Source organism: Triturus cristatus, chromosome 8, assembly GCF_964204655.1.
Source record: "Triturus cristatus chromosome 8, aTriCri1.1, whole genome shotgun sequence".
NCBI classification, from domain to species: domain Eukaryota; kingdom Metazoa; phylum Chordata; class Amphibia; order Caudata; family Salamandridae; genus Triturus; species Triturus cristatus.
In genome coordinates, this window is record NC_140591.1 from 1,507,094,841 (window position 1) to 1,507,121,228 (window position 26,388).

The 26,388-nt window shown below is 53.0% G+C and overlaps 1 long non-coding RNA gene across 1 annotated transcript in view; it reads left to right on the forward strand.

Moving 5' to 3' along the window:
• Positions 1-26,388, forward strand: part of LOC146806018 (uncharacterized) — a 325,041-nt gene that overhangs the window by 227,555 nt on the left and 71,098 nt on the right. The window lies entirely within an intron of this gene.

A 26,388-nucleotide genomic window follows, 5' to 3' on the forward strand; every position in this document is an offset into this window, starting at 1 on the left:
TCCCTCCTCAGTAGAGAAAAAAGTTAGGGGTGGAAGAGAGGGCCGCCAAGCAACCGTCAAGTGCCTCAGTGCCCGCACAGGCACGCAGGTGCGTCGTCCAGGAGCTCGTCAGCTCAAAGCTCGAGGGAGCCATTTTTATAAACAACCGCAATGGTCCGCACTCCGCTAGCTCCTCCTCCGGGTCGCCCCAAGGGAAGCTGGTACATGAAGTTCTTGAGTGGTTCACCCCAGTGCGTGCAAGTAAGTACTTGTTGAACTGATGATCTCTGATGGAGTTCTTGAGTGGTTCACCCCAGTGGATGCAAATAAGTACTTGTTGAACTGATGATCTCTAGACCCGATACATGTCCCCGGTTTTAAAATATCGCCCGAGACATGGCTCGGGTTTCGGGATAACTTCCCTCCTCAGTAGAGAAAAAAGTTAGGGGTGGAAGAGAGGGCCGCCAAGCAACCTTCAAGGGCCTCAGTGCCCGCACAGGCACACAGGTGTTTCGTCCAGGAGCTCGTCAGCTCAAAGCTCGAGGGAGCCATTTTTATAAACAACCGCAATGGACCGCACTCCGCTAGCTCCTCCTCCGGGTCGCCCCAAGGGAAGCTGGTACATGTAGTTCTTGAGTGGTTCACCCCAGTGGGTGCAAGTAAGTACTTGTTGAACTGATGATCTCTGATGGAGTTCTTGAGTGGTTCACCCCAGTGGATGCAAATAAGTACTTGTTGAACTGATGATCTCTAGACCCGATACATGTCCCCGGTTTTAAAATATCGCCCGAGACATGGCTCGGGTTTCGGGATAACTTCCCTCCTCAGTAGAGAAAAAAGTTAGGGGTGGAAGAGAGGGCCGCCAAGCAACCTTCAAGGGCCTCAGTGCCCGCACAGGCACGCAGGTGCGTCGTCCAGGAGCTCGTCAGCTCAAAGCTCGAGGGAGCCATTTTTATAAACAACCGCAATGGACCGCACTCCGCTAGCTCCTCCTCCGGGTCGCCCCAAGGGAAGCTGGTACATGAAGTTCTTGAGTGGTTCACCCCAGTGGGTGCAAGTAAGTACTTGTTGAACTGATTTTCTCTGATGGAGTTCTTGAGTGGTTCACCCCAGTGGGTGCAAGTAAGTACTTGTTGAACTGATGATCTCTAGACCCGATACATGTCCCGGGTTTTAAAATTTCCCCGAGACATGGCTCGGGTTTCGGGATAACTTCCCTCCTCAGTAGAGAAAATAGTTAGGGGTGGAAGAGAGGGCCGCCAAACAATTGTCAAGGGCCTCAGTGCCCGCACAGGCACGCAGGTGCGTCGTCCAGGAGCTCATCAGCTCAAAGCTCGAGGGAGCCATTTTTATAAACAACCGCAATGGACCACACTCCGCTAGCTCCTCCTCCGGGCCGCCCCAAGGGAAGCTGGTACATGAAGTTCTTGAGTGGTTCACCCCAGTGGGTGCAAGTAAGTACTTGTTGAACTGATGATCTCTGATGGAGTTCTTGAGTGGTTCACCCCAGTGGGTGCAAGTAAGTACTTGTTGAACTGATGATCTCTAGACCCGATACATGTCCCGGGTTTTAAAATATCGCCCGAGACATGGCTCAGGTTTCGGGAGAACTTCCCTCCTCAGTAGAGAAAATAGTTAGGGGTGGAAGAGAGGGCCGCCAAGCAACCGTCAAGGGCCTCAGTGCCCGCACAGGCACGCAGGTGCGTCGTCCAGGAGCTCGTCAGCTCAAAGCTCGAGGGAGCCATTTTTATACACAACGTCAATGGACAGCACTCCGCTAGCTCCTCCTCCGGGTCGCCCCAAGGGAAGCTGGTACATGAAATTCTTGAGTGGTTCACCCCAGTGGGTGCAAGTAAGTACTTGTTGAACTGATGATCTCTGATGGAGTTCTTGAGTGGTTCACCCCAGTGGGTGCAAGTAAGTACTTGTTGAACTGATGATCTCTAGACCCGATACATGTCCCGGGTTTAAAATATCGGGCGCGACATGGCTCGGGTTTCGGGATACCTTCCCTCCTCAGTTGAGAAAATAGTTAGGGGTGGAAGAGAGGGCCGCCAAGCAACCGTCAAGGGCCTCAGTGCCCGCACAGGCACGCAGGTGCGTCGTCCAGGAGCTCGTCAGCTCAAAGCTCGAGGGAGCCATTTTTATAAACAACCGCAATGGACTGCACTCCGCTAGCTCCTCCTCCGGGTCGCCCCAAGGGAAGCTGGTACATGAAGTTCTTGAGTGGTTCACCCCAGTGGGTGCAAGTAAGTACTTGTTGAACTGATGATCTCTGATGGAGTTCTTGAGTGGTTCACTCCAGTGGGTGCAAGTAAGTACTTGTTGAACTGATGATCTCTGATGGAGTTCTTGAGTGGTTCACCCCAGTGGGTGCAAGTAATTACTTGTTGAACTGATGACCTCTAGACCCGATACATGTCCCGGGTTTTAAAATATCGCCCGAGACATGGCTCGGGTTTCGGGATAACTTCCCTCCTCAGTAGAGAAAATAGTTTGGGGTGGAAGAGAGGGCCGCCAAGCAACCGTCAAGGGCCTCAGTGCCCGCACAGGCACACAGGTGTTTCGTCCAGGAGCTCGTCAGCTCAAAGCTCGAGGGAGCCATTTTTATAAACAACCGCAATGGACCGCACTCCGCTAGCTCCTCCTCCGGGTCGCCCCAAGGGAAGCTGGTACATGTAGTTCTTGAGTGGTTCACCCCAGTGGGTGCAAGTAAGTACTTGTTGAACTGATGATCTCTGATGGAGTTCTTGAGTGGTTCACCCCAGTGGATGCAAATAAGTACTTGTTGAACTGATGATCTCTAGACCCGATACATGTCCCCGGTTTTAAAATATCGCCCGAGACATGGCTCGGGTTTCGGGATAACTTCCCTCCTCAGTAGAGAAAAAAGTTAGGGGTGGAAGAGAGGGCCGCCAAGCAACCGTCAAGGGCCTCAGTGCCCGCACAGGCACGCAGGTGCGTCGACCAGGAGCTCGTCAGCTCAAAGCTCGAGGGAGCCATTTTTATAAACAACCGCAATGGACCGCACTCCGCTAGCTCCTCCTCCGGGTCGCCCCAAGGGAAGCTGGTACATGAAGTTCTTGAGTGGTTCACCCCAGTGGGTGCAAGTAAGTACTTGTTGAACTGATTTTCTCTGATGGAGTTCTTGAGTGGTTCACCCCAGTGGGTGCAAGTAAGTACTTGTTGAACTGATGATCTCTAGACCCGATACATGTCCCGGGTTTTAAAATTTCGCCCGAGACATGGCTCGGGTTTCGGGATAACTTCCCTCCTCAGTAGAGAAAATAGTTAGGGGTGGAAGAGAGGGCCGCCAAACAATTGTCAAGGGCCTCAGTGCCCGCACAGGCACGCAGGTGCGTCGTCCAGGAGCTCATCAGCTCAAAGCTCGAGGGAGCCATTTTTATAAACAACCGCAATGGACCGCACTCCGCTAGCTCCTCCTCCGGGCCGCCCCAAGGGAAGCTGGTACATGAAGTTCTTGAGTGGTTCACCCCAGTAGGTGCAAGTAAGTACTTGTTGAACTGATGATCTCTGATGGAGTTCTTGAGTGGTTCACCCCAGTGGGTGCAAGTAAGTACTTGTTGAACTGATGATCTCTAGACCCGATACATGTCCCGGGTTTTAAAATATCGCCCGAGACATGGCTCAGGTTTCGGGAGAACTTCCCTCCTCAGTAGAGAAAATAGTTAGGGGTGGAAGAGAGGGCCGCCAAGCAACCGTCAAGGGCCTCAGTGCCCGCACAGGCATGCAGGTGCGTCGTCCAGGAGCTCGTCAGCTCAAAGCTCGAGGGAGCCATTTTTATAAACAACCGCAATGGACCGCACTCCGCTAGCTCCTCCTCCGGGTCGCCCCAAGGGAAGCTGGTACATGAAGTTCTTGAGTGGTTCACCCCAGTGGGTGCAAGTAAGTACTTGTTGAACTGATGATCTCTGATGGAGTTCTTGAGTGGTTCACCCCAGTGGGTGCAAGTAAGTACTTGTTGAACTGATGATCTCTAGACCCGATACATGTCCAGAGTTTTAAAATATCGCCCGAGACATGGCTCGGGTTTCGGGATAACTTCCCTCCTCAGTAGAGAAAATAGTTAGGGGTGGAAGAGAGGGCCGCCAAGCAACCATCAAAGGCCTCAGTGCCCGCACAGGCACGCAGGTGCGTCGTCCAGGAGCTCGTCAGCTCAAAGCTCGAGGGAGCCATTTTTATAAACAACCGCAATGGACCACACTCCGCTAGCTCCTCCTCCGGGTCGCCCCAAGGGAAGCTGGTACATGAAGTTCTTGAGTGGTTCACCCCAGTGGGTGCAAGTAAGTACTTGTTGAACTGATTATCTCTGATGGAGTTCTTGAGTGGTTCACCCCAGTGGGTGCAAGTAAGTACTTGTTGAACTGATGATCTCTAGACCCGAGACATGTCCCGGGTTTTAAAATATCGCCCGAGACATGGCTCGGGTTTCGGGATAACTTCCCACCTCAGTAGAGAAAAATGTTAGGGGTGGAAGAGAGGGCCGCCAAGCAACCGTCAAGGGCCTCAGTGCCCGCACAGGCACGCAGGTGCGTCGTCCAGGAGCTCGTCAGCTCAAAGCTCGAGGGAGCCATTTTTATAAACAACCGCAATGGACAGCACTTCGCTAGCTCCTCCTCCGGGTCGCCCCAAGGGAAGCTGGTACATGAAGTTCTTGAGTGGTTCACCCCAGTGGGTGCAAGTAAGTACTTGTTGAACTGATGATCTCTGATGGAGTTCTTGAGTGGTTCACCCCAGTGGGTGCAAGTAAGTACTTGTTGAACTGATGATCTCTAGACCCGATACATGTCCCGGGTTTAAAATATCGGGCGCGACATGGCTCGGGTTTCGGGATACCTTCCCTCCTCAGTTGAGAAAATAGTTAGGGGTGGAAGAGAGGGCCGCCAAGCAACCGTCAAGGGCCTCAGTGCCCGCACAGGCACGCAGGTGCGTCGTCCAGGAGCTCGTCAGCTCAAAGCTCGAGGGAGCCATTTTTATAAACAACCGCAATGGACTGCACTCCGCTAGCTCCTCCTCCGGGTCGCCCCAAGGGAAGCTGGTACATGAAGTTCTTGAGTGGTTCACCCCAGTGGGTGCAAGTAAGTACTTGTTGAACTGATGATCTCTGATGGAGTTCTTGAGTGGTTCACCCCAGTGGATGCAAATAAGTACTTGTTGAACTGATGATCTCTAGACCCGATACATGTCCCGGGTTTTAAAATATCGCCCGAGACATGGCTCGGGTTTTGGGATAACTTCCCTCCTCAGTAGAGAAAATAGTTTGGGGTGGAAGAGAGGGCCGCCAAGCAACCGTCAAGGGCCTCAGTGCCCGCACAGGCACACAGGTGTTACGTCCAGGAGCTCGTCAGCTCAAAGCTCGAGGGAGCCATTTTTATAAACAACCGCAATGGACCGCACTCCGCTAGCTCCTCCTCCGGGTCGCCCCAAGGGAAGCTGGTACATAAAGTTCTTGAGTGGTTCACCCCAGTGGGTGCAAGTAATTACTTGTTGAACTGATGACCTCTAGACCCGATACATGTCCCGGGTTTTAAAATATCGCCCGAGACATGGCTCGGGTTTCGGGATAACTTCCCTCCTCAGTAGAGAAAATAGTTTGGGGTGGAAGAGAGGGCCGCCAAGCAACCGTCAAGGGCCTCAGTGCCCGCACAGGCAAACAGGTGTTACGTCCAGGAGCTCGTCAGCTCAAAGCTCGAGGGAGCCATTTTTATAAACAACCGCAATGGACCGCACTCCGCTAGCTCCTCCTCCGGGTCGCCCCAAGGGAAGCTGGTACATGTAGTTCTTGAGTGGTTCACCCCAGTGGGTGCAAGTAAGTACTTGTTGAACTGATGATCTCTGATGGAGTTCTTGAGTGGTTCACCCCAGTGGATGCAAATAAGTACTTGTTGAACTGATGATCTCTAGACCCGATACATGTCCCCGGTTTTAAAATATCGCCCGAGACATGGCTCGGGTTTCGGGATAACTTCCCTCCTCAGTAGAGAAAAAAGTTAGGGGTGGAAGAGAGGGCCGCCAAGCAACCGTCAAGGGCCTCAGTGCCCGCACAGGCACGCAGGTGCGTCGTCCAGGAGCTCGTCAGCTCAAAGCTCGAGGGAGCCATTTTTATAAACAACCGCAATGGACCGCACTCCGCTAGCTCCTCCTCCGGGTCGCCCCAAGGGAAGCTGGTACATGAAGTTCTTGAGTGGTTCACCCCAGTGGGTGCAAGTAAGTACTTGTTGAACTGATTTTCTCTGATGGAGTTCTTGAGTGGTTCACCCCAGTGGGTGCAAGTAAGTACTTGTTGAACTGATGATCTCTAGACCCGATACATGTCCCGGGTTTTAAAATTTCGCCCGAGACATGGCTCGGGTTTCGGGATAACTTCCCTCCTCAGTAGAGAAAATAGTTAGGGGTGGAAGAGAGGGCCGCCAAACAATTGTCAAGGGCCTCAGTGCCCGCACAGGCATGCAGGTGCGTCGTCCAGGAGCTCATCAGCTCAAAGCTCGAGGGAGCCATTTTTATAAACAACCGCAATGGACCGCACTCCGCTAGCTCCTCCTCCGGGCCGCCCCAAGGGAAGCTGGTACATGAAGTTCTTGAGTGGTTCACCCCAGTGGGTGCAAGTAAGTACTTGTTGAACTGATGATCTCTGATGGAGTTCTTGAGTGGTTCACCCCAGTGGGTGCAAGTAAGTACTTGTTGAACTGATGATCTCTAGACCCGATACATGTCCCGGGTTTTAAAATATCGCCCGAGACATGGCTCAGGTTTCGGGAGAACTTCCCTCCTCAGTAGAGAAAATAGTTAGGGGTGGAAGAGAGGGCCGCCAAGCAACCGTCAAGGGCCTCAGTGCCCGCACAGGCATGCAGGTGCGTCGTCCAGGAGCTTGTCAGCTCAAAGCTCGAGGGAGCCATTTTTATAAACAACCGCAATGGACCGCACTCCGCTAGCTCCTCCTCCGGGTCGCCCCAAGGGAAGCTGGTACATGAAGTTCTTGAGTGGTTCACCCCAGTGGGTGCAAGTAAGTACTTGTTGAACTGATGATCTCTAGACCCGATACATGTCCCGGGTTTTAAAATTTCGCCCGAGACATGGCTCGGGTTTCGGGATAACTTCCCTCCTCAGTAGAGAAAATAGTTAGGGGTGGAAGAGAGGGCCGCCAAGCAACCGTCAAGGGCATCAGTGCCCGCACAGGCACGCAGGTGAGTCGTCCTGGAGCTCATCAGCTCAAAGCTCGAGGGAGACATTTTTATAAACAACCGCAATGGACCGCACTCCGCTAGCTCCTCCTCCGGGTCGCCCCAAGGGAAGCTGGTACATGAAGTTCTTGAGTGGTTCACCCCAGTGGGTGCAAGTAAGTACTTGTTGAACTGAGGATCTCTGATGGAGTTCTTGAGTGGTTCACCCCAGTGGGTGCAAGTAAGTACTTGTTGAACTGATGATCTCTAGACCGGTAGATGTCCCGGGTTTTAAAATATCACCCGAGACATGGCTCGGGTTTCGGGATAACTTCCCTCCTCAGTAGAGAAAATAGTTAGGGGTGGAAGAGAGGGCCGCCAAGCAACCGTCAAGGGCCTCAGTGCCCGCACAGACACGCAGGTGCGTCGTCCAGGAGCTCGTCAGCTCAAAGCTCGAGGGAGCCATTTTCATAAACAACCGCAATGGACCGCACTCCGCTAGCTCCTCCTCCGGGTCGCCCCAAGGGAAGCTGGTACATGAAGTTCTTGAGTGGTTCACCCCAATGGGTGCAAGTAAGTACTTGTTGAACCGATGATCTCTGATGGAGTTCTTGAGTGGTTCACCCCAGTGGGTGAAAGTAAGTACTTGTTGAACTGATGATCTCTAGACCCGATACATGTCCCGGGTTTTAAAATATCGCCCGAGACATGGCTCGGGTTTCGGGATAACTTTCCTCGTCAGTAGAGAAAATAGTTAGGGGTGGAAGAGAGGGCCGCCAAGCAACCGTCAAGGGCCTGAGTGCCCGCACAGGCACACAGGTGTTTCGTCCAGGAGCTCGTCAGCTCAAAGCTCGAGGGAGCCATTTTTATAAACAACCGCAATGGACCGCACTCCGCTAGCTCCTCCTCCGGGTCGCCCCAAGGGAAGCTGGTACATGTAGTTCTTGAGTGGTTCACCCCAGTGGGTGCAAGTAAGTACTTGTTGAACTGATGATCTCTGATGGAGTTCTTGAGTGGTTCACCCCAGTGGATGCAAATAAGTACTTGTTGAACTGATGATCTCTAGACCCGATACATGTCCCCGGTTTTAAAATATCGCCCGAGACATGGCTCGGGTTTCGGGATAACTTCCCTCCTCAGTAGAGAAAAAAGTTAGGGGTGGAAGAGAGGGCCGCCAAGCAACCGTCAAGGGCCTCAGTGCCCGCACAGGCACGCAGGTGCGTCGTCCAGGAGCTCGTCAGCTCAAAGCTCGAGGGAGCCATTTTTATAAACAACCGCAATGGACCGCACTCCGCTAGCTCCTCCTCCGGGTCGCCCCAAGGGAAGCTGGTACATGAAGTTCTTGAGTGGTTCACCCCAGTGGGTGCAAGTAAGTACTTGTTGAACTGATTTTCTCTGATGGAGTTCTTGAGTGGTTCACCCCAGTGGGTGCAAGTAAGTACTTGTTGAACTGATGATCTCTAGACCCGATACATGTCCCGGGTTTTAAAATTTCGCCCGAGACATGGCTCGGGTTTCGGGAAACCTTCCCTCCTCAGTAGAGAAAATAGTTAGGGGTGGAAGAGAGGGCCGCCAAACAATTGTCAAGGGCCTCAGTGCCCGCACAGGCATGCAGGTGCGTCGTCCAGGAGCTCATCAGCTCAAAGCTCGAGGGAGCCATTTTTATAAACAACCGCAATGGACCGCACTCCGCTAGCTCCTCCTCCGGGCCGCCCCAAGGGAAGCTGGTACATGAAGTTCTTGAGTGGTTCACCCCAGTGGGTGCAAGTAAGTACTTGTTGAACTGATGATCTCTGATGGAGTTCTTGAGTGGTTCACCCCAGTGGGTGCAAGTAAGTACTTGTTGAACTGATGATCTCTAGACCCGATACATGTCCCGGGTTTTAAAATATCGCCCGAGACATGGCTCAGGTTTCGGGAGAACTTCCCTCCTCAGTAGAGAAAATAGTTAGGGGTGGAAGAGAGGGCCGCCAAGCAACCGTCAAGGGCCTCAGTGCCCGCACAGGCATGCAGGTGCGTCGTCCAGGAGCTCGTCAGCTCAAAGCTCGAGGGAGCCATTTTTATAAACAACCGCAATGGACCGCACTCCGCTAGCTCCTCCTCCGGGTCGCCCCAAGGGAAGCTGGTACATGAAGTTCTTGAGTGGTTCACCCCAGTGGGTGCAAGTAAGTAATTGTTGAACTGATGATCTCTGATGGAGTTCTTGAGTGGTTCACCCCAGTGGGTGCAAGTAAGTACTTGTTGAACTGATGATCTCTAGACCCGATACATGTCCCGGGTTTTAAAATATCGCCCGAGACATGGCTCGGGTTTCGGGATAACTTCCCTCCTCAGTAGAGAAAATAGTTAGGGGTGGAAGAGAGGGCCGCCAAGCAACCATCAAGGGCCTCAGTGCCCGCACAGGCACGCAGGTGCGTCGTCCAGGAGCTCGTCAGCTCAAAGCTCGAGGGAGCCATTTTTATAAACAACCGCAATGGACCACACTCCGCTAGCTCCTCCTCCGGGTCGCCCCAAGGGAAGCTGGTACATGAAGTTCTTGAGTGGTTCACCCCAGTGGGTGCAAGTAAGTACTTGTTGAACTGATTATCTCTGATGGAGTTCTTGAGTGGTTCACCCCAGTGGGTGCAAGTAAGTACTTGTTGAACTGATGATCTCTAGACCCGAGACATGTCCCGGGTTTTAAAATATCGCCCGAGACATGGCTCGGGTTTCGGGATAACTTCCCACCTCAGTAGAGAAAAAAGTTAGGGGTGGAAGAAAGGGCCGCCAAGCAACCGTCAAGGGCCTCAGTGCCCGCACAGGCACGCAGGTGCGTCGTCCAGGAGCTCGTCAGCTCAAAGCTCGAGGGAGCCATTTTTATAAACAACCGCAATGGACAGCACTCCGCTAGCTCCTCCTCCGGGTCGCCCCAAGGGAAGCTGGTACATGAAGTTCTTGAGTGGTTCACCCCAGTGGGTGCAAGTAAGTACTTGTTGAACTGATGATCTCTGATGGAGTTCTTGAGTGGTTCACCCCAGTGGGTGCAAGTAAGTACTTGCTGAACTGATGATCTCTAGACCCGATACATGTCCCGGGTTTAAAATATCGGGCGCGACATGGCTCGGGTTTCGGGATACCTTCCCTCCTCAGTTGAGAAAATAGTTAGGGGTGTAAGAGAGGGCCGCCAAGCAACCGTCAAGGGTCTCAGTGCCCGCACAGGCACGCAGGTGCGTCGTCCAGGAGCTCGTCAGCTCAAAGCTCGAGGGAGCCATTTTTATAAACAACCGCAATGGACTGCACTCCGCTAGCTCCTCCTCCGGGTCGCCCCAAGGGAAGCTGGTACATGAAGTTCTTGAGTGGTTCACCCCAGTGGGTGCAAGTAAGTACTTGTTGAACTGATGATCTCTGATGGAGTTCTTGAGTGGTTCACCCCAGTGGGTGCAAGTAAGTACTTGTTGAACTGATGATCTCTAGACCCGATACATGTCCCGGGTTTTAAAATTTCGCCCGAGACATGGCTCGGGTTTCGGGATAACTTCCCTCCTCAGTAGAGAAAATAGTTAGGGGTGGAAGAGAGGGCCGCCAAGCAACCGTCAAGGGCCTCAGTGCCCGCACAGGCACGCAGGTGCGTCGTCCTGGAGCTCATCAGCTCAAAGCTCGAGGGAGACATTTTTATAAACAACCGCAATGGACCGCACTCCGCTAGCTCCTCCTCCGGGTCGCCCCAAGGGAAGCTGGTACATGAAGTTCTTGAGTGGTTCACCCCAGTGGGTGTAAGTAAGTACTTGTTGAACTGAGGATCTCTGATGGAGTTCTTGAGTGGTTCACCCCAGTGGGTGAAAGTAAGTACTTGTTGAACTGATGATCTCTAGACCCGATACATGTCCCGGGTTTTAAAATTTCGCCCGAGACATGGCTCGGGTTTCGGGATAACTTCCCTCCTCAGTAGAGAAAATAGTTAGGGGTGGAAGAGAGGGCCGCCAAACAATTGTCAAGGGCCTCAGTGCCCGCACAGGCATGCAGGTGCGTCGTCCAGGAGCTCATCAGCTCAAAGCTCGAGGGAGCCATTTTTATAAACAACCGCAATGGACCGCACTCCGCTAGCTCCTCCTCCGGGCCGCCCCAAGGGAAGCTGGTACATGTAGTTCTTGAGTGGTTCACCCCAGTGGGTGCAAGTAAGTACTTGTTGAACTGATGATCTCTGATGGAGTTCTTGAGTGGTTCACCCCAGTGGATGCAAATAAGTACTTGTTGAACTGATGATCTCTAGACCCGATACATGTCCCCGGTTTTAAAATATCGCCCGAGACATGGCTCGGGTTTCGGGATAACTTCCCTCCTCAGTAGAGAAAAAAGTTAGGGGTGGAAGAGAGGGCCGCCAAGCAACCGTCAAGGGCCTCAGTGCCCGCACAGGCACGCAGGTGCGTCGTCCAGGAGCTCGTCAGCTCAAAGCTCGAGGGAGCCATTTTTATAAACAACCGCAATGGACCGCACTCCGCTAGCTCCTTCTCCGGGTCGCCCCAAGGGAAGCTGGTACATGAAGTTCTTGAGTGGTTCACCCCAGTGGGTGCAAGTAAGTACTTGTTGAACTGAGGATCTCTGATGGAGTTCTTGAGTGGTTCACCCCAGTGGGTGAAAGTAAGTACTTGTTGAACTGATGATCTCTAGACCCGATACATGTCCCGGGTTTTAAAATTTCGCCCGAGACATGGCTCGGGTTTCGGGATAACTTCCCTCCTCAGTAGAGAAAATAGTTAGGGGTGGAAGAGAGGGCCGCCAAACAATTGTCAAGGGCCTCAGTGCCCGCACAGGCATGCAGGTGCGTCGTCCAGGAGCTCATCAGCTCAAAGCTCGAGGGAGCCATTTTTATAAACAACCGCAATGGACCGCACTCCGCTAGCTCCTCCTCCGGGCCGCCCCAAGGGAAGCTGGTACATGAAGTTCTTGAGTGGTTCACCCCAGTGGGTGCAAGTAAGTACTTGTTGAACTGATGATCTCTGATGGAGTTCTTGAGTGGTTCACCCCAGTGGGTGCAAGTAAGTACTTGTTGAACTGATGATCTCTAGACCCGATACATGTCCCGGGTTTTAAAATATCGCCCGAGACATGGCTCAGGTTTCGGGAGAACTTCCCTCCTCAGTAGAGAAAATAGTTAGGGGTGGAAGAGAGGGCCGCCAAGCAACCGTCAAGGGCCTCAGTGCCCGCACAGGCATGCAGGTGCGTCGTCCAGGAGCTCGTCAGCTCAAAGCTCGAGGGAGCCATTTTTATAAACAACCGCAATGGACCGCACTCCGCTAGCTCCTCCTCCGGGTCGCCCCAAGGGAAGCTGGTACATGAAGTTCTTGAGTGGTTCACCCCAGTGGGTGCAAGTAAGTAATTGTTGAACTGATGATCTCTGATGGAGTTCTTGAGTGGTTCACCCCAGTGGGTGCAAGTAAGTACTTGTTGAACTGATGATCTCTAGACCCGATACATGTCCCGGGTTTTAAAATATCGCCCGAGACATGGCTCGGGTTTCGGGATAACTTCCCTCCTCAGTAGAGAAAATAGTTAGGGGTGGAAGAGAGGGCCGCCAAGCAACCATCAAGGGCCTCAGTGCCCGCACAGGCACGCAGGTGCGTCGTCCAGGAGCTCGTCAGCTCAAAGCTCGAGGGAGCCATTTTTATAAACAACCGCAATGGACCACACTCCGCTAGCTCCTCCTCCGGGTCGCCCCAAGGGAAGCTGGTACATGAAGTTCTTGAGTGGTTCACCCCAGTGGGTGCAAGTAAGTACTTGTTGAACTGATTATCTCTGATGGAGTTCTTGAGTGGTTCACCCCAGTGGGTGCAAGTAAGTACTTGTTGAACTGATGATCTCTAGACCCGAGACATGTCCCGGGTTTTAAAATATCGCCCGAGACATGGCTCGGGTTTCGGGATAACTTCCCACCTCAGTAGAGAAAAAAGTTAGGGGTGGAAGAAAGGGCCGCCAAGCAACCGTCAAGGGCCTCAGTGCCCGCACAGGCACGCAGGTGCGTCGTCCAGGAGCTCGTCAGCTCAAAGCTCGAGGGAGCCATTTTTATAAACAACCGCAATGGACCACACTCCGCTAGCTCCTCCTCCGGGTCGCCCCAAGGGAAGCTGGTACATGAAGTTCTTGAGTGGTTCACCCCAGTGGGTGCAAGTAAGTACTTGTTGAACTGATTATCTCTGATGGAGTTCTTGAGTGGTTCACCCCAGTGGGTGCAAGTAAGTACTTGTTGAACTGATGATCTCTAGACCCGAGACATGTCCCGGGTTTTAAAATATCGCCCGAGACATGGCTCGGGTTTCGGGATAACTTCCCACCTCAGTAGAGAAAAAAGTTAGGGGTGGAAGAAAGGGCCGCCAAGCAACCGTCAAGGGCCTCAGTGCCCGCACAGGCACGCAGGTGCGTCGTCCAGGAGCTCGTCAGCTCAAAGCTCGAGGGAGCCATTTTTATAAACAACCGCAATGGACAGCACTCCGCTAGCTCCTCCTCCGGGTCGCCCCAAGGGAAGCTGGTACATGAAGTTCTTGAGTGGTTCACCCCAGTGGGTGCAAGTAAGTACTTGTTGAACTGATGATCTCTGATGGAGTTCTTGAGTGGTTCACCCCAGTGGGTGCAAGTAAGTACTTGTTGAACTGATGATCTCTAGACCCGATACATGTCCCGGGTTTAAAATATCGGGCGCGACATGGCTCGGGTTTCGGGATACCTTCCCTCCTCAGTTGAGAAAATAGTTAGGGGTGGAAGAGAGGGCCGCCAAGCAACCGTCAAGGGTCTCAGTGCCCGCACAGGCACGCAGGTGCGTCGTCCAGGAGCTCGTCAGCTCAAAGCTCGAGGGAGCCATTTTTATAAACAACCGCAATGGACTGCACTCCGCTAGCTCCTCCTCCGGGTCGCCCCAAGGGAAGCTGGTACATGAAGTTCTTGAGTGGTTCACCCCAGTGGGTGCAAGTAAGTACTTGTTGAACTGATGATCTCTGATGGAGTTCTTGAGTGGTTCACCCCAGTGGGTGCAAGTAAGTACTTGTTGAACTGATGATCTCTAGACCCGATACATGTCCCGGGTTTTAAAATTTCGCCCGAGACATGGCTCGGGTTTCGGGATAACTTCCCTCCTCAGTAGAGAAAATAGTTAGGGGTGGAAGAGAGGGCCGCCAAGCAACCGTCAAGGGCCTCAGTGCCCGCACAGGCACGCAGGTGCGTCGTCCTGGAGCTCATCAGCTCAAAGCTCGAGGGAGACATTTTTATAAACAACCGCAATGGACCGCACTCCGCTAGCTCCTCCTCCGGGTCGCCCCAAGGGAAGCTGGTACATGAAGTTCTTGAGTGGTTCACCCCAGTGGGTGCAAGTAAGTACTTGTTGAACTGAGGATCTCTGATGGAGTTCTTGAGTGGTTCACCCCAGTGGGTGCAAGTAAGTACTTGTTGAACTGATGATCTCTAGACCGGTAGATTTCCCGGGTTTTAAAATATCACCCGAGACATGGCTCGGGTTTCGGGATAACTTCCCTCCTCAGTAGAGAAAATAGTTAGGGGTGGAAGAGAGGGCCGCCAAGCAACCGTCAAGGGCCTCAGTGCCCGCACAGACACGCAGGTGCGTCGTCCAGGAGCTCGTCAGCTCAAAGCTCGAGGGAGCCATTTTTATAAACAACCGCAATGGACCGCACTCCGCTAGCTCCTCCTCCGGGTCGCCCCAAGGGAAGCTGGTACATGAAGTTCTTGAGTGGTTCACCCCAATGGGTGCAAGTAAGTACTTGTTGAACCGATGATCTCTGATGGAGTTCTTGAGTGGTTCACCCCAGAGGGTGAAAGTAAGTACTTGTTGAACTGATGATCTCTAGACCCGATACATGTCCCGGGTTTTAAAATATCGCCCGAGACATGGCTCGGGTTTCGGGATAACTTCCCTCCTCAGTAGAGAAAATAGTTAGGGGTGGAAGAGAGGGCCGCCAAGCAACCGTCAAGGGCCTCAGTGCCCGCACAGGCACGCAGGTGCGTCGTCCAGGAGCTCGTCAGCTCAAAGCTCGAGGGAGCCATTTTTATAAACAACCGCAATGGACCACACTCCACTAGCTCCTCCTCCGGGTAGCCCCAAGGGAAGCTGGTACATAAAGTTCTTGAGTGGTTCACCCCAGTGGGTGCAAGTAAGTACTTGTTGAACTGATTATCTCTGATGGAGTTCTTGAGTGGTTCACCCCAGTGGGTGCAAGTAAGTACTTGTTGAACTGATGATCTCTAGACCCGAGACATGTCCCGGGTTTTAAAATATCGCCCGAGACATGGCTCGGGTTTCGGGATAACTTCCCACCTCAGTAGAGAAAAAAGTTAGGGGTGGAAGAGAGGGCCGCCAAGCAACCGTCAAGGGCCTCAGTGCCCGCACAGGCACGCAGGTGCGTCGTCCAGTAGCTCGTCAGCTCAAAGCTCGAGGGAGCCATTTTTATAAACAACCACAATGGACAGCACTCCGCTAGCTCCTCCTCCGGGTCGCCCCAAGGGAAGCTGGTACATGAAGTTCTTGAGTGGTTCACCCCAGTGGGTGCAAGTAAGTACTTGTTGAACTGATGATCTCTGATGGAGTTCTTGAGTGGTTCACCCCAGTGGGTGCAAGTAAGTACTTGTTGAACTGATGATCTCTATACCCGATACATGTCCCGGGTTTTAAAATATCGCCCGAGACATGGCTCGGGTTTCGGGATAACTTCTCTCCTCAGTAGAGAAAATAGTTAGGGGTGGAAGAGAGGGCCGCCAAGCAACCATCAAGGGCCTCAGTGCCCGCACTGGCACGCAGGTGCATCGACCAGGAGCTCTTCAGCTCAAAGCTCGAGGGAGCCATTTTTATAAACAACCGCAATGGACCGCACTCCGCTAGCTCCTCCTCCGGGTCGCCCCAAGGGAAGCTGGTACATGAAGTTCTTGAGTGGTTCACCCCAGTGGGTGCAAGTAAGTACTTGTTGAACTGAGGATCTCTGATGGAGTTCTTGAGTGGTTCACCCCAGTGGGTGCAAGTAAGTACTTGTTGAACTGATGATCTCTAGACCCAATACATGTCCCGGGTTTTAAAATATCGCCCGAGACATGGCTCGGGTTTCGGGATAACTTCCCTCCTCAGTAGAGAAAATAGTTAGGGGTGGAAGAGAGGGCCGCCAAGCAACCGTCAAGGGCCTCAGTGCCCGCACAGGCACGCAGGTGCGTCGTCCAGGAGCTCGTCAGCTCAAAGCTCGAGGGAGCCATTTTTATAAACAACCGCAATGGACCGCACTCCGCTAGCTCCTCCTCCGGGTCGCCCCAAGGGAAGCTGGTACATGAAGTTCTTGAGTGGTTCACCCCAGTGGGTGCAAGTAAGTACTTGTTGAACTGATGATCTCTGATGGAGTTCTTGAGTGGTTCACCCCAGTGGGTGCAAGTAAGTACGTGTTGAACTGATGATCTCTAGACCCGATACATGTCCCGGGTTTTAAAATATCGCCCGAGACATGGCTCAGGTTTCGGGATATCTTCCCTCCTCAGTAGAGAAAATAGTTAGGGGTGGAAGAGAGGGCCGCCAAGCAACCATCAAGGGCCTCAGTGCCCGCACAGGCACGCAGGTGCGTCGTCCAGGAGCTCGTCAGCTCAAAGCTCGAGGGAGCCATTTTTATAAACAACCGCAATGGACCGCACTCCGCTAGCTCCTCCTCCGGGTCGCCCCAAGGGAAGCTGGTACATGAAGTTCTTGAGTGGTTCACCCCAGTGGGTGCAAGTAAGTACTTGTTGAACTGATGATCTCTGATGGAGTTCTTGAGTGGTTCACCCCAGTGGGTGCAAGTAAGTACTTGTTGAACTGATGATCTCTAGACCCGATACATGTCCCGGGTTTTAAAATATCGCCCGAGACATGGCTCGGGTTTCGGGATAACTTCCCTCCTCAGTAGAGAAAATAGTTAGGGGTGGAAGAGAGGGCCGCCAAGCAACCGTCAAGGGCCTCAGTGCCCGCACAGGCACGCAGGTGCGTCGTCCAGGAGCTCGTCAGCTCAAAGCTCGAGGGAGCCATTTTTATAAACAACCGCAATGGACCGCACTCCGCTAGCTCCTCCTCCGGGTCGCCCCAAGGGAAGCTGGTACATGAAGTTCTTGAGTGGTTCACCCCAGTGGGTGCAAGTAAGTACTTGTTGAACTGATGATCTCTGATGGAGTTCTTGAGTGGTTCACCCCAGTGGGTGCAAGAAAGTACTTGTTGAACTGATGATCTCTAGACCCGATACATGTCCCGGGTTTTACAATATCGCCCGAGACATGGCTCGGGTTTCGGGATAACTTCCCTCCTCAGTAGAGAAAATAGTTAGGGGTGGAAGAGAGGGCCGCCAAGCAACGGTCAAGGGCCTCAGTGCCCGCACAGGCACGCAGGTGCGTCGTCCAGGAGCTCGTCAGCTCAAAGCTCGAGGGAGCCATTTTTATAAACAACCGCAATGGACCACACTCCGCTAGCTCCTCCTCCGGGTCGCCCCAAGGGAAGCTGGTACATGAAGTTCTTGAGTGGTTCACCCCAGTGGGTGCAAGTAAGTACTTGTTGAACTTATTATCTCTGATGGAGTTCTTGAGTGGTTCACCCCAGTGGGTGCAAGTAAGTACTTGTTGAACTGATGATCTCTAGACCCGATACATGTCCCGGGTTTTAAAATATCGCCCGAGACATGACTCGGGTTTCGGGATAACTTCTCTCCTCAGTAGAGAAAATAGTTAGGGGTGGAAGAGAGGGCCGCCAAGCAACCGTCAAGGGCCTCAGTGCCCGCACTGGCACGCAGGTGCGTCGTCCAGGAGCTCGTCAGCTCAAAGCTCGAGGGAGCCATTTTTATAAACAACCGCAATAGACCGCACTCCGCTAGCTCCTCCTCCGGGTCGCCCCAAGGGAAGCTGGTACATGAAGTTCTTGAGTGGTTCACCCCAGTGGGTGCAAGTAAGTACTTGTTGAACTGAGGATCTCTGATGGAGTTCTTGAGTGGTTCACCCCAGTGGGTGCAAGTAAGTACTTGTTGAACTGATGATCTCTAGACCCAATACATGTCCCGGGTATTAAAATATCGCCCGAGACATGGCTCGGGTTTCGGGATATCTTCCCTCCTCAGTAGAGAAAATAGTTAGGGGTGGAAGAGAGGGCCGCCAAGCAACTGTCAAGGGCCTCAGTGCCCGCACAGGCACGCAGGTGCGTCGTCCAGGAGCTCGTCAGCTCAAAGCTCGAGGGAGCCATTTTTATAAACAACCGCAATGGACCGCACTCCGCTAGCTCCTCCTCCGGGTCGCCCCAAGGGAAGCTGGTACATGAAGTTCTTGAGTGGTTCACCCCAGTGGGTGCAAGTAAGTACTTGTTGAACTGATGATCTCTGATGGAGTTCTTGAGTGGTTCACCCCAGTGGGTGCAAGTAAGTACGTGTTGAACTGATGATCTCTAGACCCGATACATGTCCCGGGTTTTAAAATATCGCCCGAGACATGGCTCAGGTTTCGGGATATCTTCCCTCCTCAGTACAGAAAATAGTTAGGGGTGGAAGAGAGGGCCGCCAAGCAACCGTCAAGGGCCTCAGTGCCCGCACAGGCACGCAGGTGCGTCGTCCAGGAGCTCGTCAGCTCAAAGCTCGAGGGAGCCATTTTTATAAACAACCGCAATGGACCGCACTCCGCTAGCTCCTCCTCCGGGTCGCCCCAAGGGAAGCTGGTACATGAAGTTCTTGAGTGGTTCACCCCAGTGGGTGCAAGTAAGTACTTGTTGAACTGATGATCTCTGATGGAGTTCTTGAGTGGTTCACCCCAGTGGGTGCAAGTAAGTACTTGTTGAACTGATGATCTCTAGACCCGATACATGTCCCGGGTTTTAAAATATCGCCCGAGACATGGCTCGGGTTTCGGGATAACTTTCCTCGTCAGTAGAGAAAATAGTTAGGGGTGGAAGAGAGGGCCGCCAAGCAACCGTCAAGGGCCTCAGTGCCCGCACAGGCACGCAGGTGCGTCGTCCAGGAGCTTGTCAGCTCAAAGCTCGAGGGAGCCATTTTTATAATCAACCGCAATGGACCGCACTCCGCTAGCTCCTCCTCCGGGTCGCCCCAAGGGAACCTGGTACATGAAGTTCTTGAGTGGTTCACCCCAGTGGGTGCAAGTAAGTACTTGTTGAACTGATGATCTCTGATGGAGTTCTTGAGTGGTTCACCCCAGTGGGTGCAAGAAAGTACTTGTTGAACTGATGATCTCTAGACCCGATACATGTCCCGGGTTTTAAAATATCGCCCGAGACATGGCTCGGGTTTCGGGATAACTTCCCTCCTCAGTAGAGAAAATAGTTAGGGGTGGAAGAGAGGGCCGCCAAGCAACGGTCAAGGGCCTCAGTGCCCGCACAGGCACGCAGGTGCGTCGTCCAGGAGCTCGTCAGCTCAAAGCTCGAGGGAGCCATTTTTATAAACAACCGCAATGGACCACACTCCGCTAGCTCCTCCTCCGGGTCGCCCCAAGGGAAGCTGGTACATGAAGTTCTTGAGTGGTTCACCCCAGTGGGTGCAAGTAAGTACTTGTTGAACTTATTATCTCTGATGGAGTTCTTGAGTGGTTCACCCCAGTGGGTGCAAGTAAGTACTTGTTGAACTGATGATCTCTAGACCCGATACATGTCCCGGGTTTTAAAATATCGCCCGAGACATGGCTCGGGTTTCGGGATAACTTCCCTCCTCAGTAGAGAAAATAGTTAGGGGTGGAAGAGAGGGCCGCCACGCAACTGTCAAGGGCCTCAGTGCCCGCACAGGCACGCAGGTGCGTCGTCCAGGAGCTCGTCAGCTCAAAGCTCGAGGGAGCCATTTTTATAAACAACCGCAATGGACCGCACTCCGCTAGCTCCTCCTCCGGGTCGCCCCAAGGGAAGCTGGTACATGAAGTTCTTGAGTGGTTCACCCCAGTGGGTGCAAGTAAGTACTTGTTGAACCGATGATCTCTGATGGAGTTCTTGAGTGGTTCACCCCAGTGGGTGCAAGTAAGTACTTGTTGAACTGATGATCTCTAGACCCGATACATGTCCCGGGTTTTAAAATATCGCCCGAGACATGGCTCGGGTTTCGGGATAACTTTCCTCGTCAGTAGAGAAAATAGTTAGGGGTGGAAGAGAGGGCCGCCAAGCAACCGTCAAGGGCCTCAGTGCCCGCACAGGCACGCAGGTGCGTCGTCCAGGAGCTTGTCAGCTCAAAGCTCGAGGGAGCCATTTTTATAATCAACCGCAATGGACCGCACTCCGCTAGCTCCTCCTCCGGGTCGCCCCAAGGGAACCTGGTACATGAAGTTCTTGAGTGGTTCATCCCAGTGGGTGCAAGTAAGTACTTGTTGAACTGATGATCTCTGATGGAGTTCTTGAGTGGTTCACCCCAGTGGGTGCAAGAAAGTACTTGTTGAACTGATGATCTCTAGACCCGATACATGTCCCGGGTTTTAAAATATCGCCCGAGACATGGCTCGGGTTTCGGGATAACTTCCCTCCTCAGTAGAGAAAATAGTTAGGGGTGGAAGAGAGGGCCACCAAGCAACCGTCAAGGGCCTCAGTGCCCGCACAGGCACGCAGGTGCGTCGTCCTGGAGCTCATCAGCTCAAAGCTCGAGGGAGACATTTTTATAAACAACCGCAATGGACCGCACTCCGCTAGCTCCTCCTCCGGGTCGCCCTAAGGGAAGCTGGTACATGAAGTTCTTGAGTGGTTCACCCCAGTGGGTGCAAGTAAGTACTTGTTGAACTGATGATCTCTGATGGAGTTCTTGAGTGGTTCACCCCAGTGGGTGCAAGTAAGTACTTGTTGAACTGATGATCTCTAGACCCGATACATGTCCCGGGTTTTAAAATATCGCCCGAGACATGGCTCAGGTTTAAAGGATAACTTCCCTCCTCAGTAGAGAAAATAGTTAGGGGTGGAAGAGAGGGCCGCCAAGCAACCGTCAAGGGCCTCAGTGCCCGCACAGGCACGCAGGTGCGTCGTCCAGGAGCTCGTCAGCTCAAAGCTCGAGGGAGCCATTTTTATAAACAACCGCAATGGACCGCACTCCGCTAGCTCCTCCTCCGGGTCGCCCCAAGGGAAGCTGGTACATGAAGTTCTTGAGTGGTTCACCCCAGTGGGTGCAAGTAAGTACTTGTTGAACTGATGATCTCTGATGGAGTTCTTGAGTGGTTCACCCCAGTGGGTGCAAGTAAGTACGTGTTGAACTGATGATCTCTAGACCCGATACATGTCCCGGGTTTTAAAATATCGCCCGAGACATGGCTCAGGTTTCGGGATATCTTCCCTCCTCAGTACAGAAAATAGTTAGGGGTGGAAGAGAGGGCCGCCAAGCAACCGTCAAGGGCCTCAGTGCCCGCACAGGCACGCAGGTGCGTCGTCCAGGAGCTCGTCAGCTCAAAGCTCGAGGGAGCCATTTTTATAAACAACCGCAATGGACCGCACTCCGCTAGCTCCTCCTCCGGGTCGCCCCAAGGGAAGCTGGTACATGAAGTTCTTGAGTGGTTCACCCCAGTGGGTGCAAGTAAGTACTTGTTGAACTGATGATCTCTGATGGAGTTCTTGAGTGGTTCACCCCAGTGGGTGCAAGTAAGTACTTGTTGAACTGATGATCTCTAGACCCGATACATGTCCCGGGTTTTAAAATATCGCCCGAGACATGGCTCGGGTTTCGGGATAACTTTCCTCGTCAGTAGAGAAAATAGTTAGGGGTGGAAGAGAGGGCCGCCAAGCAACCGTCAAGGGCCTCAGTGCCCGCACAGGCACGCAGGTGCGTCGTCCAGGAGCTTGTCAGCTCAAAGCTCGAGGGAGCCATTTTTATAATCAACCGCAATGGACCGCACTCCGCTAGCTCCTCCTCCGGGTCGCCCCAAGGGAACCTGGTACATGAAGTTCTTGAGTGGTTCACCCCAGTGGGTGCAAGTAAGTACTTGTTGAACTGATGATCTCTGATGGAGTTCTTGAGTGGTTCACCCCAGTGGGTGCAAGAAAGTACTTGTTGAACTGATGATCTCTAGACCCGATACATGTCCCGGGTTTTAAAATATCGCCCGAGACATGGCTCGGGTTTCGGGATAACTTCCCTCCTCAGTAGAGAAAATAGTTAGGGGTGGAAGAGAGGGCCGCCAAGCAACGGTCAAGGGCCTCAGTGCCCGCACAGGCACGCAGGTGCGTCGTCCAGGAGCTCGTCAGCTCAAAGCTCGAGGGAGCCATTTTTATAAACAACCGCAATGGACCACACTCCGCTAGCTCCTCCTCCGGGTCGCCCCAAGGGAAGCTGGTACATGAAGTTCTTGAGTGGTTCACCCCAGTGGGTGCAAGTAAGTACTTGTTGAACTTATTATCTCTGATGGAGTTCTTGAGTGGTTCACCCCAGTGGGTGCAAGTAAGTACTTGTTGAACTGATGATCTCTAGACCCGATACATGTCCCGGGTTTTAAAATATCGCCCGAGACATGGCTCGGGTTTCGGGATAACTTCCCTCCTCAGTAGAGAAAATAGTTAGGGGTGGAAGAGAGGGCCGCCACGCAACTGTCAAGGGCCTCAGTGCCCGCACAGGCACGCAGGTGCGTCGTCCAGGAGCTCGTCAGCTCAAAGCTCGAGGGAGCCATTTTTATAAACAACCGCAATGGACCGCACTCCGCTAGCTCCTCCTCCGGGTCGCCCCAAGGGAAGCTGGTACATGAAGTTCTTGAGTGGTTCACCCCAGTGGGTGCAAGTAAGTACTTGTTGAACCGATGATCTCTGATGGAGTTCTTGAGTGGTTCACCCCAGTGGGTGCAAGTAAGTACTTGTTGAACTGATGATCTCTAGACCCGATACATGTCCCGGGTTTTAAAATATCGCCCGAGACATGGCTCGGGTTTCGGGATAACTTTCCTCGTCAGTAGAGAAAATAGTTAGGGGTGGAAGAGAGGGCCGCCAAGCAACCGTCAAGGGCCTCAGTGCCCGCACAGGCACGCAGGTGCGTCGTCCAGGAGCTTGTCAGCTCAAAGCTCGAGGGAGCCATTTTTATAATCAACCGCAATGGACCGCACTCCGCTAGCTCCTCCTCCGGGTCGCCCCAAGGGAACCTGGTACATGAAGTTCTTGAGTGGTTCATCCCAGTGGGTGCAAGTAAGTACTTGTTGAACTGATGATCTCTGATGGAGTTCTTGAGTGGTTCACCCCAGTGGGTGCAAGAAAGTACTTGTTGAACTGATGATCTCTAGACCCGATACATGTCCCGGGTTTTAAAATATCGCCCGAGACATGGCTCGGGTTTCGGGATAACTTCCCTCCTCAGTAGAGAAAATAGTTAGGGGTGGAAGAGAGGGCCGCCAAGCAACGGTCAAGGGCCTCAGTGCCCGCACAGGCACGCAGGTGCGTCGTCCAGGAGCTCGTCAGCTCAAAGCTCGAGGGAGCCATTTTTATAAACAACCGCAATGGACCACACTCCGCTAGCTCCTCCTCCGGGTCGCCCCAAGGGAAGCTGGTACATGAAGTTCTTGAGTGGTTCACCCCAGTGGGTGCAAGTAAGTACTTGTTGAACTTATTATCTCTGATGGAGTTCTTGAGTGGTTCACCCCAGTGGGTGCAAGTAAGTACTTGTTGAACTGATGATCTCTAGACCCGATACATGTCCCGGGTTTTAAAATATCGCCCGAGACATGGCTCGGGTTTCGGGATAACTTCCCTCCTCAGTAGAGAAAATAGTTAGGGGTGGAAGAGAGGGCCGCCACGCAACTGTCAAGGGCCTCAGTGCCCGCACAGGCACGCAGGTGCGTCGTCCAGGAGCTCGTCAGCTCAAAGCACGAGGGAGCCATTTTTATAAACAACCGCAATGGACCGCACTCCGCTAGCTCCTCCTCCGGGTCGCCCCAAGGGAAGCTGGTACATGAAGTTCTTGAGTGGTTCACCCCAGTGGGTGCAAGTAAGTACTTGTTGAACTGATGATCTCTGATGGAGTTCTTGAGTGGTTCACCCCAGTGGGTGCAAGTAAGTACTTGTTGAACTGATGATCTCTAGACCCGATACATGTCCCGGGTTTTAAAATATCGCCTGAGACATGACTCGGGTTTCGGGATAACTTCTCTCCTCAGTAGAGAAAATAGTTAGGGGTGGAAGAGAGGGCCGCCAAGCAACCGTCAAGGGCCTCAGTGCCCGCACTGGCACGCAGGTGCGTCGTCCAGGAGCTCGTCAGCTCAAAGCTCGAGGGAGCCATTTTTATAAACAACCGCAATAGACCGCACTCCGCTAGCTCCTCCTCCGGGTCGCCCCAAGGGAAGCTGGTACATGAAGTTCTTGAGTGGTTCACCCCAGTGGGTGCAAGTAAGTACTTGTTGAACTGAGGATCTCTGATGGAGTTCTTGAGTGGTTCACCCCAGTGGGTGCAAGTAAGTACTTGTTGAACTGATGATCTCTAGACCCAATACATGTCCCGGGTATTAAAATATCGCCCGAGACATGGCTCGGGTTTCGGGATATCTTCCCTCCTCAGTAGAGAAAATAGTTAGGGGTGGAAGAGAGGGCCGCCAAGCAACCGTCAAGGGCCTCAGTGCCCGCACAGGCACGCAGGTGCGTCGTCCAGGAGCTCGTCAGCTCAAAGCTCGAGGGAGCCATTTTTATAAACAACCGCAATGGACCGCACTCCGCTAGCTCCTCCTCCGGGTCGCCCCAAGGGAAGCTGGTACATGAAGTTCTTGAGTGGTTCACCCCAGTGGGTGCAAGTAAGTACTTGTTGAACTGATGATCTCTGATGGAGTTCTTGAGTGGTTCACCCCAGTGGGTGCAAGTAAGTACGTGTTGAACTGATGATCTCTAGACCCGATACATGTCCCGGGTTTTAAAATATCGCTCGAGACATGGCTCAGGTTTCGGGATATCTTCCCTCCTCAGTACAGAAAATAGTTAGGGGTGGAAGAGAGGGCCGCCAAGAACCATCAAGGGCCTCAGTGCCCGCACAGGCACGCAGGTGCGTCGTCCAGGAGCTCGTCAGCTCAAAGCTCGAGGGAGCCATTTTTATAAACAAACGCAATGGACCGCACTCCGCTAGCTCCTCCTCCGGGTCGCCCCAAGGGAAGCTGGTACATGAAGTTCTTGAGTGATTCACCCCAGTGGGTGCAAGTAAGTACTTGTTGAACTGATGATCTCTGATGGAGTTCTTGAGTGGTTCACCCCAGTGGGTGCAAGTAAGTACTTGTTGAACTGATGATCTCTAGTCCCGATACATGTCCCGGGTTTTAAAATATCGCCCGAGACATGGCTCGGGTTTCGGGATAACTTTCCTCGTCAGTAGAGAAAATAGTTAGGGGTGGAAGAGAGGGCCGCCAAGCAACCGTCAAGGGCCTCAGTGCCCGCACAGGCACGCAGGTGCGTCGTCCAGGAGCTTGTCAGCTCAAAGCTCGAGGGAGCCATTTTTATAATCAACCGCAATGGACCGCACTCCGCTAGCTCCTCCTCCGGGTCGCCCCAAGGGAACCTGGTACATGAAGTTCCTGAGTGGTTCACCCCAGTGGGTGCAAGTAAGTACTTGTTGAACTGATGATCTCTGATGGAGTTCTTGAGTGGTTCACCCCAGTGGGTGCAAGAAAGTACTTGTTGAACTGATGATCTCTAGACCCGATACATGTCCCGGGTTTTAAAATATCGCCCGAGACATGGCTCGGGTTTCGGGATAACTTCCCTCCTCAGTAGAGAAAATAGTTAGGGGTGGAAGAGAGGGCCGCCAAGCAACGGTCAAGGGCCTCAGTGCCCGCACAGGCACGCAGGTGCGTCGTCCAGGAGCTCGTCAGCTCAAAGCTCGAGGGAGCCATTTTTATAAACAACCGCAATGGACCACACTCCGCTAGCTCCTCCTACGGGTCGCCCCAAGGGAAGCTGGTACATGAAGTTCTTGAGTGGTTCACCCCAGTGGGTGCAAGTAAGTACTTGTTGAACTTATTATCTCTGATGGAGTTCTTGAGTGGTTCACCCCAGTGGGTGCAAGTAAGTACTTGTTGAACTGATGATCTCTAGACCCGATACATGTCCCGGGTTTTAAAATATCGCCCGAGACATGGCTCGGGTTTCGGGATAACTTCCCTCCTCAGTAGAGAAAATAGTTAGGGGTGGAAGAAAGGGCCGCCAAGCAACTGTCAAGGGCCTCAGTGCCCGCACAGGCACGCAGGTGCGTCGTCCAGGAGCTCGTCAGCTCAAAGCTCGAGGGAGCCATTTTTATAAACAACCGCAATGGACCGCACTCCGCTAGCTCCTCCTCCGGGTCGCCCCAAG